At 37.5% G+C, this 11,478-nt stretch overlaps 1 long non-coding RNA gene across 1 annotated transcript; it reads right to left on the bottom strand.

Moving 5' to 3' along the window:
• Positions 1-628: 628 nt before the first annotated feature.
• Positions 629-7,102, bottom strand: LOC146512340 (uncharacterized). Its single transcript, XR_014875785.1, has 2 exons — positions 3,749-7,102; positions 629-2,763 (listed from the first exon to the last, which is right to left on the bottom strand). It is a non-coding gene; the product is annotated as an uncharacterized LOC146512340 (long non-coding RNA).
• Positions 7,103-11,478: the final 4,376 nt, after the last annotated feature.

Raw genomic sequence — 11,478 nt, forward strand, 5'->3', positions numbered from 1 at the left:
TGTTTCAAAAGTAGGCAACAATAAACAAAGTAAATGTTGACACGTTCCTCAGAAACTTGAGATGCAACTTTCATCACAAAAACAACAAAAGACCTTGATACCACTAATCTGGCTACGTGTGTGCACTAGATTCAGGCAGGTGGAGGTGACAGCAGATAACAAATATACAAATATAAGATTGCCCCACTGCATGTTCATCAGCATGGAAACTAAAGCTAACATCTCCCTAAACCACATGCAAAAGGGATGCTGTAAAGTTTGATGGCGGTTACTTTATTGGTTCTAAGCACTTTTCCTGCTTTGGATTTTCTGTATGGATAAGCTTTATTGTTGCAAGAAAATCTACTATCACACATGACACTAAGCTAGACAAGCGCTCCATTTTCTGTGAATAATGGCTTTCATTTGATTTTCATTTGAATTTTATTTATATGGCAACAGGCAAAGAGAACCTCACCAAGTTTAGCTAAAGTAAATTATTGAGCAACCAAAGTCCTTCCAGGAGAGAGTCTCTTGACCCAAAGCATTGTCTACATTAACATAAAGTTCAGTTGTTATCTGTACATTTAAACTGCGTGTCGAAGTCTCAGAAAATGTAGTTTTAAATATATATATATATATATATATATTTTTAAAATGGAAACTATACTTCTATCATCATGTTAGCTGCTGCAGAATTCTGGCTCCGCTTTAAATTCAGGCTGTTTCAGCTCCATGTCTCCTTCTAACATTTAAGCAGCAATCCCCGGGCCTTTTAAAAATGAAGTCAACACAACTCCTAAGTTGCCCACAATACTCATACACTAGAATGTTCTGGTTTCCCAGTTCACTACATCATTGTTTTATCAATTTGTCTTCAATTATCCATTTTAGAGGCATGAACACTTTGAGTAACATGACATTTTGGTTTGCTTAGTGTTCAGCTGTACACAAATTCATGCAAAGGAGTCAACTGTGCAGTGTCTCCTGCAACTACGGCTTGTTTTTAAGTGTATTTACTACTAAATTTATCTATCACAGTGAATTATGAGTTAGACTTGCTAAACATGTTGGAGTCTGGCTAGTGCTAGATTTGTCTGTCAACTAAGTCATTTTCGCCTTATAACAAACAGTTTACTAATTAAAATGTAAAACTTCCAATTGCAATGTTTTCACTGCTCACTGAGCTCAGCAAAGAATGTCCTCTTGTGGCTTAATACATTAAAAATTATAATACAGTATTTCTAAAAATATTGTGGAATTGTGATAAAATGTATGCACACACTTTTCCCGCCACATGTACTTACTGTACACACTAGTACCTGATTCATATGCTGTTTCACCCTCAGCCCAAAGTTTAAAAAAAATTAATGCCAAAAGTACAGGTGGAAACTTGTTGCAACTGTGAATTGTAGATTGTGAAATCCATTTTTTAAAAAAGAGAGCTCACGTAATTAAAAAAGAACAAAACTCAATTTGTAGTTAATGTCTTAGCTCACAAAGCGCAACAATGTACAGCACATAGAGGTTTTGCTCCAGTTACTGTGGCCTCCATACACAGAAATTCGTCCGAGCAGAGATATTAAATAAGGAACAACCTCACACAGGCACAACTTGCCTTTGTGCTTTCACCGGTTTCGTTTGCTTGACAGTTAGGAATGTCAGCCCAACCACAGCAACCTGATAACGATCAATGTTTCATGTAAACAGTTCCAATGAAAAGAAATCCTCCTCCATTCTTTTACTTCTCTGATATCAAGTACCTGTCTTTCCTGTAAGCTTAACAGCTGTTCCTGTATCTGCTTTTCTTGTCTTTCATCTCCATTGTTCCATCTCTCTTACCTCCTCTACCATCTATTTTTGCAACTATAATCTTTACATTTAACTTCTTCTCCTCACTTTTGTGTATCTACAAAGAAAACAGTAGCTTAACACTACACGTTGGACCACACAGACCCCTTTAATGTTCAAATTAAGAACGGAATAAATAGGCTGACTTTATTTCGGCTGTCTCCCATACAAACTATCAGTGACACATGCTGCATATTAATTATATCTTTGAAGGGAATCTTGATGATGACCAGCAATGAGGAAATTAGTCCGGGTTCACACGTGGTTGCCAAGGCAATGCCACAGCAAAGGATAGATCCCCATGGCAACAAAACCAATGTGTAAGGAGTTCTCGATGACAACACCATAAAACTCTGAGACGTTTATTAGGTGAACCTCTCTGGGCTTTGAAAATACATTTTGGTACGACCATCATCGTATCTGTTGCTGTCTCAATTCACTTTTGTCATACAAACACAAAAGATTTGAGCCCCTTTCTCTGAGTCATCAATCCTTGTGGTTTGAACTGGAGATAGTAAAGAAGAGCTCAGTCTACCCCAAATGCATTTTTTTACTAAAACTGACAGCATACACAAAATAATTTTTCATTAAACTAATATTCAGCTCATTATAAAACACAGTTCCTTGTTTATTAACTTTTGCATTTTCTTTATTCTCCACCAGGTTACAGAATCTGCTCCATCTCTAATCTTCTACTGAGTAGGGCTTTTCTGAAAAAACAAAACAAAACAAAAACAAACAACTTTCCAATTCAGTTCAAGTCAATTTCATTTATATGGCATCAAATTGCAACCACAGTTGCCTCAAGGCACTTTATATTGTAAGGTAAAGACCCTACAATAATACAAAGAAAACAGAAAAACCCAACAATCATATGACCCTGCTAACAGAAAGCGCTTAGACGACAGTGGGAAGGAAAAACTCCCTTTAACCCTTTAAAACCGGTGGGAGTGGGCACGCTCTGTTTTGCACAACTATTTTTAAATACCGGTAGCTCTGCAACCAAGTAAGCTAGCGCAATAATTTTTTTTGCATATGAAACCGGAGGAGTTGTACTTACACCTTATGCCAACAGCTTGTCCTCGGTCACAGTTTCCTTCCACATATAGCTTTGCAAAAACTGCATAAAAAGTGCTTGCAGCAACAAAAACATAATATTCCAGAAACACGCTTTGCCGATCCGATCAGCTGTTCATAACACTTCCTACGTCAGCACGAACCTTTGCATATCCGCCATTACCTGCCCGAAACCGGAAGTGACGTCATTTTCGCGGAAATGTAGTTTTTTTTTTTTTTTTAACCATCATTTCACCCCATGAGCCTATACTGGTGTTTTTAAAAGTTATCTTTGACTTTATGACTTTCTGTGTTGTTTCTGGGATGCTTAGGACTCCTGGAAATAGTTTATTTTGATGCATATGCTGCTTTTTTGCAAATTTGCAGTATAATATTTATTTTCGTTTTTCCTGCAGTATATAAAAATTGGTGTATTTCAAAAATAAAACTATGAAGACACTCAAAATAAATTTCCTGTGGTAGGAAACTATTTTGTGCAACTTTTTTGTATTTACAGTTTTGAGGGATAAGCCTCTTAAATTTCTTTAACCTCTTAAGCCCCAACGCCCCCTGATACGGGGGCAAAAGGCAGGAGATCAGTTAGGCTTGGGGCTTAAGAGGTTAACTAGAAATATATGTTAAAAAAGCAAAAACGATTTTAAATTTTTTTGTAGTTTATTGCACTTTTTTGCAATTTATGTAATTACTATGCACTTAATGCAGACATATTATTAAAACCTGGGCTATAATGGTTGTATTGATGTATAGCAACTTGAAATGCTCCCAAAAATGTTACAGCATGTAACAATATAATATAAGCTCTGGCGGACTTGGTTCTATGGTAGGTCTTAAAGGGTTAAACAGGAAGAAACCTCCAGCAGAACCAGGCTCACGGAGGGGAGGCCATCTTCCATGACCGGTTGGGGTGATTGGAGGAAGACAGGTAAAGAGACACAGGGTGGAAGAAAGCCAGGGATTAACAATAACTAATAATTAATGTGACTGAAGGGACACAGCTTGCAGGGCATGATTAGAACTATAAGAAGGCCAAAACAAGCCAGAGTCTTACATATTCTTTCTAGAAGAAATCGCTTTCCCTCAGTGTGCCTGGTTTATGATTTGCATGTTGATGCTTCTATTCTGTGGACCAATCAAAGTACTTGTTGTATACATTGCTATGTTAGGTAGTCTGGTAGCAACCAATCATCCTAGAAGCAACCCTGGCAGGGACCAATAAGGAGAAGTGTATTATTACTAAAACCTCACAGCATGAGCATAAAATGACTACATCAAAAATAAGGGGACTGAGTTGTGCAATTTTATAATTTTCCAAGAGTGACGGGAACTTTTTATAGAGGAGTCAGCAGTGGCTGAACTTCTCCCTCATGTTCAAATATTTACACAACTTCTTAGGCCAGTTTTTAACACCCTTACAAGCTGCCACATATTACAACACTAAAGGCTACAGAGAATATAGGAATTGTTTATTCAAGGTGTTATTCTTTCTGTTTTATCAACCAATCAGACGTGTGCTTTTCTGGAAGTTAAGCATCACATAAAAAAGGTCAATGAACAATTGTAAAGTAAAAGAGCCTCTTTTACAGAAGAGAAGGAATCCTTCTCTCACACACACACAAACAGACACAACTATTGAGAAAGAGCAGACACACAAACACAAGCCACAAAGAGAGACTTTCCATCCTCCCCTGATTTACAATTCGTCTTTGTCTCGAGACTCAGCGCTCTCACACAATACCGATGGCAGAGAAAAGGACATGGTTCCACGCCTAAAATGGTCTCATCGCCAAGACCAGCGAGCGGCACAGGAGCAAGAGCAGAGCTGGATCCTGACCACTCAGCTGCTTTCCCCTGGCCCATACTTCAGTTTTTAATGTACATCCAATGACAAATATTATTTCATCATTATTCTTTCATCAAGCTGAAACTCTTCTGGATGGTACGGAGTATTTTGAAGCCTCTAATAGTTTATGAATTTGGATCTTTTAAGTCATGCTGAGTAGGTACTAGTGGAAATTAGGCTGTTGCGTGTCCCCCCCTGTAAACTATTACCAGCGTGACGTTCTGTGCTTACACTGCTGTGCCCCAAGGCCTGCAATAAGATGCATAAGAGCCAGAAAATGGATGGATGTATAGATAAATAAGTGTAAATGTAAAATAGGCAAAATTACATTGCTAAATCAGTTCAATCAAATGATTTTTTACATGAATGCTATCCGAAATACTTCCATCCACCTATATTTGTACAAACGATTACATCATACCTCACATCACAATTCCTGGATGGAAATCACTGACATTCAGTGACCAAGCACCCACGTTCTGTTCAGACACATGTGACAGAGAGGCAGCTGTCACATGTTCGCCAATTCAGATACATATAACAGAAGCACTCAGTCTCTGCTGCATAAGACTCTGGTGTCAGTCAGTGCAATGACCCTGCATGTAGTGTCTCTGAGTGAGTGAGTGTTTGAGAAATCTGTCTGTTAGTATTTACTGCTACTACACTGGTACGCATTCATTCATCCACCCTTTCTTTCTATGTGCAGATGTTCAGACAGTAACCGATCTTTTTTCTGCCACTGCATGCATTCTGATGCTGTTAGTTACAAACCGATAATAGTTGTTTGTCTGTTTTATTGCGGGTTGTTTTTTAATCTTTAGCACCATAAAATCGAAACAGAGCGGAGAACTTTTGAAACTCTGCATTTTAAGAATGCACAACATGCTGCAGCATGTAAACACATCTGTTTAAAACGAGAACGCTTTTTTTCTTTGAATTTTGTCAATGTTTAACATTTAAAGTTCTTTGTGCTTTGGAGTGAACCGAACGGAATAAACCAGGTTAATGTGTATTGCACTTTTATAACCTCGTGTCAGCAGAATACAAGCTTTGTTTGTGATGCTTAATGCTACAGATTAAGACTATGGATGGGAATTGATAAGAATTTAGTGATTTCAATTCCAGTTTTGATCTCTTTATCAGTTGATTCCTTATCAGTTCCCTTATCAGATTTTATTAGGTTGTCATTGGCTCTGCTTTGAGAGTCACCACCAACGCAGCATATTAAAGGCATTACATTTGTGCAAATTCATTGCATGCTGTGTGGTCAAATGTTTCTGCACGTTGGAGTTATTTCCCCTCTAGTTGTGATCATTGTTGGTGTGATCACTCAAAAAAAAACAAAAAAACAAATCTAATACTGTCAGGAAGCGCTGTGTGGCAGGCAGGAGATGAGGACTCAAAAGGCAGGACTCAGACACAAGGGATGAACTCAAAACCACAGCTTTAATTGCTGGCACGGGAAAAACGAGTATACAAAGCAAACTAACCTAAACTGGGAAATAACAAACTAAACATACAGGGAGACACAGGGAGATCCACACAGCAAGAGGGATGTAACGTAAATACACTGGGAAGTAACGAGGGGAATGAGACACAGAAGGAGGGCACAGCTGGGAGAAATCAGAACTGACGAGACAAGGAAGCAAAGCAGGACACATTCACATAAGAGCCGGACCTTCAAAGTAAAACAGGAAGTATAACACAGAGATGCGAACTTGACGGTGGAGACAGCAACTAAGAAACACAGAGACATAAACCATAAAGCTGAGGACTCTAAGAACCAAAATACACAGAGGGAAATACTAAGCATGGAACACAAGAAACTAGACTCGAGGGAGTAACAAAAGACCAGAGAAGAGAATATAATTCACAATACAGAGTGACAGAAAAACAAAACTCAAACATGCAAAGACACAGACGTACACAGAAGAGAGGGGGCACAGAGAAACATGAAGGGCAAAGGATCAAAACTAGAAACCACAGAATAAATCTCACGAGTACAAAATACAAGAATCACAAAGAACTAAAAACGCTGGGACCCAGGATCCTGACAAATACACATATTACACTGAACACTTTTCTTAAAAGTAATGCAGTATGTTACTTAAATACATCCAGGAGAAATTCATTTGTTACACTACTTGTTATATTACTTTCATGTTTTTGTGCGTAACATGACCTGAAACGCACTGTCTCATAATTATGATTTAATAATACAAACCTAGAAGCTACACAAATTGTTATCTCTAATTAAGACATATAAAATCTTTTTCTTATTGTCTACGTATAAACACAAAGCAAAGATGAAAAGCAACTGTCTGTGCAGATGCTTGCAAAGAGCCAAAGTTCTGTTAGAAGTAGGGATGGGTACCGGTATCCGGTGCCATCATGGCACCGGTTCTGACATAAACGGTAGTAACCAGACCGAAAAGCAGCGCGCATTTCGGTGCTTTATTTCGGTGCTTTTTTTTCCTGAGCTGTGATACACTTTCTTCTTCCTTACATTTCTATTGGCGGTTGGCAAACAACTGAAAGGTGCATTACCGCCACCAACTGGTATGGAATGATACACTTTAGATTCTAGCCAATCATTTTACGTTTCGAGGATAGTAGGCGGGTCCAGGTACGTACGTTCTTTTAGAGCAGAGCTACAGATTAAAAATGCCCAAGGCGAAGCGGTCAAAAGTCTGGCTGTACTTCACAGCAAAAGATGCAAACTCAGCAGCCTGCAACAAGTGCTTTAAGCTGATACTGTCAAAGGAGGTCACACTTTAAATCCGATGAACCTAGCCCTGCCAGTGTAGCAGAAATGATGATGGCAGCAGCAGCCGTTCTTCTCTGCGTGAGTAGCTTAATGTTGTTCGTGTGTAATTTACGTTGAGTAAGCTAACCGCGTTATTAAATTAATGCATGTAACGTGAACTAGCAAACACCATCATAGCTACATGCGGCTGTCTTCTTGTTTGATGGCAGATACTCCCTTCACCCTGGCCAAAAAGGCTAAAATGACCGAAGAAAAAGTGGAAAACAGCTAAACATGAGAGGTTTTTGGACAAAGTTTGTGTTTTTTCCATTGTTTAAGCACTGCTTCCAGCCAAGAGTGATACCATATATGCCCTATACCTGCAGAAAAGACTAACATTGTTATCTTTTTACAAAAAAACAGCTGAACATGAGAGGTTTTTGGACCAATTTTGTGTTTTCCATTCTTTAAGCACCGGTTTGGGCACCGTTTAAGCACCGGCACCGTTTCAAAAGTACCGGTTTGGCACCGGTATCGGATAAAACCTAAACGATACCCATCCCTAGTTAGAAGCAAAATGCAGTTTTTTCTGTCCTGGATGGAGTTTGCACTTTACCATCCCACTCTTATAATTTAGTGAAATAAGTGAATAATGTCCATATTTGAAAAATATGTATGCTGTAGAAAATGAAACTTTTTTTCCGATTGTAATAGATTTTTAATTTTAGGCCCCAGGAAGGCCAGTGATTTAATGTACAGTGTTATAACATTAATTTTACTGTATACCAGAACCACGTGACAGTTTTTGTAAAACAGTATGAAAATGCTGCTGTAAAAATTGTCATACATGATATTGATAGAACAAAAAAGTATTCTTGGAAATCTTGAATGATTGTGATTCATGAGTCACTTTCCAAACAGGGAAAGTAGGGATGCAACGATACCAATTTTTTCAAACCGATATGATACCGATACTGGGATCTGAGTACTTGGCGATACAGAGCACAAAAAACGATACTTCTACCACACACACACACACACACACACACAAAATACAATTAATTGGAAGACAGGTTTTATTATATTCCCTGTCGATAAAAAATAAAATCTTAATAAAAATGACCACAAAAAAATTTCAAGTGAAAAATAAGCACTTCTGTTAAATTATTGCAGAGTCTCCATATTGTAATTTTACAAAATATCACTGAACTATTGGCACTGTCCAGAGCTTTCAGAATAATAAATAAACACTTCTGTTTGGAATAAAATAAATACAAATTAGGTTTGCAAATAAAATAAACTTTTAAATTATTGCAGTGTCCATATTGTAAACAAACAAACAAACAAAATAATTATTATTAAATAAATAATAAAATATAAAAAATTATAAAATAAATAATAAATAAAATAATAATTGGCTCCCTAGTGGCCAATCTAAAAAACTACAACAGAAATGACAAACCACCCTCTGATTAATGAAATAAGTTGGTATCGGTTCATGGTATCAGTTAACTTTTACGAGTATGAGTGCACACACATTTTACAGTATCGGCCCCGATACCAGAATCGGTATCGGTACATCCCTAAGGGAAAGTTTTCATGATATCAAATTACCCATGCACTTCCTCGGGTAATCTAGAGACAAATCTTTTTTAATGCAATGATCTCTCACAGGATTCTGAATTAGAAAAATAACAGTGAGGACATCAATATACTTTCTTTCCTTAGAGAAGGATTTGTGTACATCAAAACAAATTAGAACTTTTTTTTAAGAGATGAACTCAAATCAATTTTTCAATTGATCATTTTCATCTACTACAATACTCAAATGTCTCCTGTGAGTAGTTTTCAGCTCTGGTTGGATGATTTAGTGAATAGAGGAATTGATCATTTGCTTCCCGCAAACAAATAAACTCACTTGTAGACTGAGGAATTGTTTCAGTTTACTGCATTCCCAAGCCAGAAGTCTCAGAATACAAAAATAACAGTATATGAATAACACTCATCAGTACCGCCATGCCGCGTCTGACTGAAGTTGACAGAAGCCGGGTTACTGGCAAAACTGGTATGCTGTCAGCATGATGCTGACAGCATACCAGTTTTGAGCTGTTGACGCAGCCTTGCATGTCCATGACAGCAACATCTTTGATCTCATTGCTGGAAATGAGACTGTAGAGATGCAACCAACATGAGCTGCTCCAACTTGCACTTTTCACCCACACTGCCAAAGTTGGGCAGGACTTTGTGGATCAGGATCATACCCGTATCTATTTATTGCATTTAGTCATGCACATGTTACAGTGTTGGTACATAAAATAGACGAGTATATTTACATAGCTTTTTTTTTATTTATTTCCAGCACACTTTACATCACCAGAGGCCTCAGTCATTACTATTAATTCTCTTTTCAACAAACCAATCAGACGGGTGCTTTTCTGGAACACCTTTAGAAATAAACACAAAGCTAAGCAGCAGCCGAAAAGGTCAGCGAACAATCAAATATTGTAACCTTCATGAGCGTCGCTATGGTGCCTGTTTAGTGTGCAAAAGCAGGTAAGAAAGAAGTTTTGTTTAAGCATCTGTTTACATGCAGGAATGCTTACATTTTAATCCTAGTGGATGAATAGCACAGGAGTATAATAGTACCTATAGCAAATTTGGGGATTTTTTTTAACATTATTTTATTTTATCAGGTTGCTGTAAGAGAGAACTGCTGCAGCTTATCTGGTTTTGGTGTGCTGAGGGGAAAAAAGATTGGTAATAATAAAGGAAGAGCAAAAGTTTGACTTTTCTTCTTATATGAATATTTAATATTTTGATTTTTTACACCTTTTTGCTCTTAATTGGTATTTTTAGGAAAGAGACACGGGTAAGAATAGTGAATTTTTGTTTCCTCTCCCCATGTTTTGTGTTTTTGGCAAGAACCACTTCAAAATTATTGTGCATTTACTTTCATTTTTCATACAACCCCTCAGTCCCTTCAAAGTTAGGGACAAATGCGGCTTGACAAACCCACCAGGAATTTATACACTGGCATCGTTCCTTCCATCTGTGATTCTGAATGACTACTATTCAAGTTTCACAGTCTCTGGTTTGTTTCTTTGTGGCCTGCTATGTATCTGGCTCAGCTAGTCACAGATTTGCACACAAACACACACATACATAAAAGCAAGCTCAGAATTCATATGTACGCACAAAGATTAGCCGTTAGTCATTCACATTGAAGTGTAAATAAAACTTGCCGCTAAATCGGCATAAATCCATCGATATGTTTGAAGCAAGTATTTAAACATAACTGCAGTGTGGTAACACAAACTACTAATAGATAAACACACACTTATTCAATGACTTGACATTACCTCACCACAACTGAGGTCATGTTTACTTGTTTCATTACAATACCCAGCTCTGAAAGCCAGAGAAAGCGATTCGGTAAGCTCACTCCCTCCCCTGCAGCAAGCTGAGTCAGCTTAAGTTTCTCATTATAATCAGACATACGAAAGGACTCAGAATAAACTGAACAAAAACGAAAATGTGTACAATGACTAAGTTAACCTTTACTGGTCTCATGACCTTTCACTGGTGCTATTAATCATTAATTACAAGACTGATTATGTGCATGTATGGAGTTTATTTAAAAGAAAAGACAGGAATCATTTTATAAAATTCAGAGTAACATTTTAAAATTTCCTGTTTTGTTTGACAACAATACAAAACTAACTTAAATATATCCTTTCATATATCGAGGTTGAGTCTGTTAATGTTTAGCAGTTTGCTCAGTGAAGAATTTGCGCTTTGCTGTTGATTAATTTCATATGAACGTGGGAACGTTATTGAAAGACTGAAAGACTATTGAAAGCTGTGGTCTTGGGATGAGGAAACACTAATTCTTCCACAATAACTGCCTATTCAGTCAACAGATTAGTCAATTTAGGGAAATTATTTCAGAGGAATTTCGTATATCCTCTGAGATTTCTTAGTTTAG

Source organism: Neolamprologus multifasciatus, chromosome 8 (assembly GCF_963576455.1).
Source record: "Neolamprologus multifasciatus chromosome 8, fNeoMul1.2, whole genome shotgun sequence".
Classification (NCBI taxonomy): Eukaryota; Metazoa; Chordata; class Actinopteri; order Cichliformes; family Cichlidae; genus Neolamprologus; species Neolamprologus multifasciatus.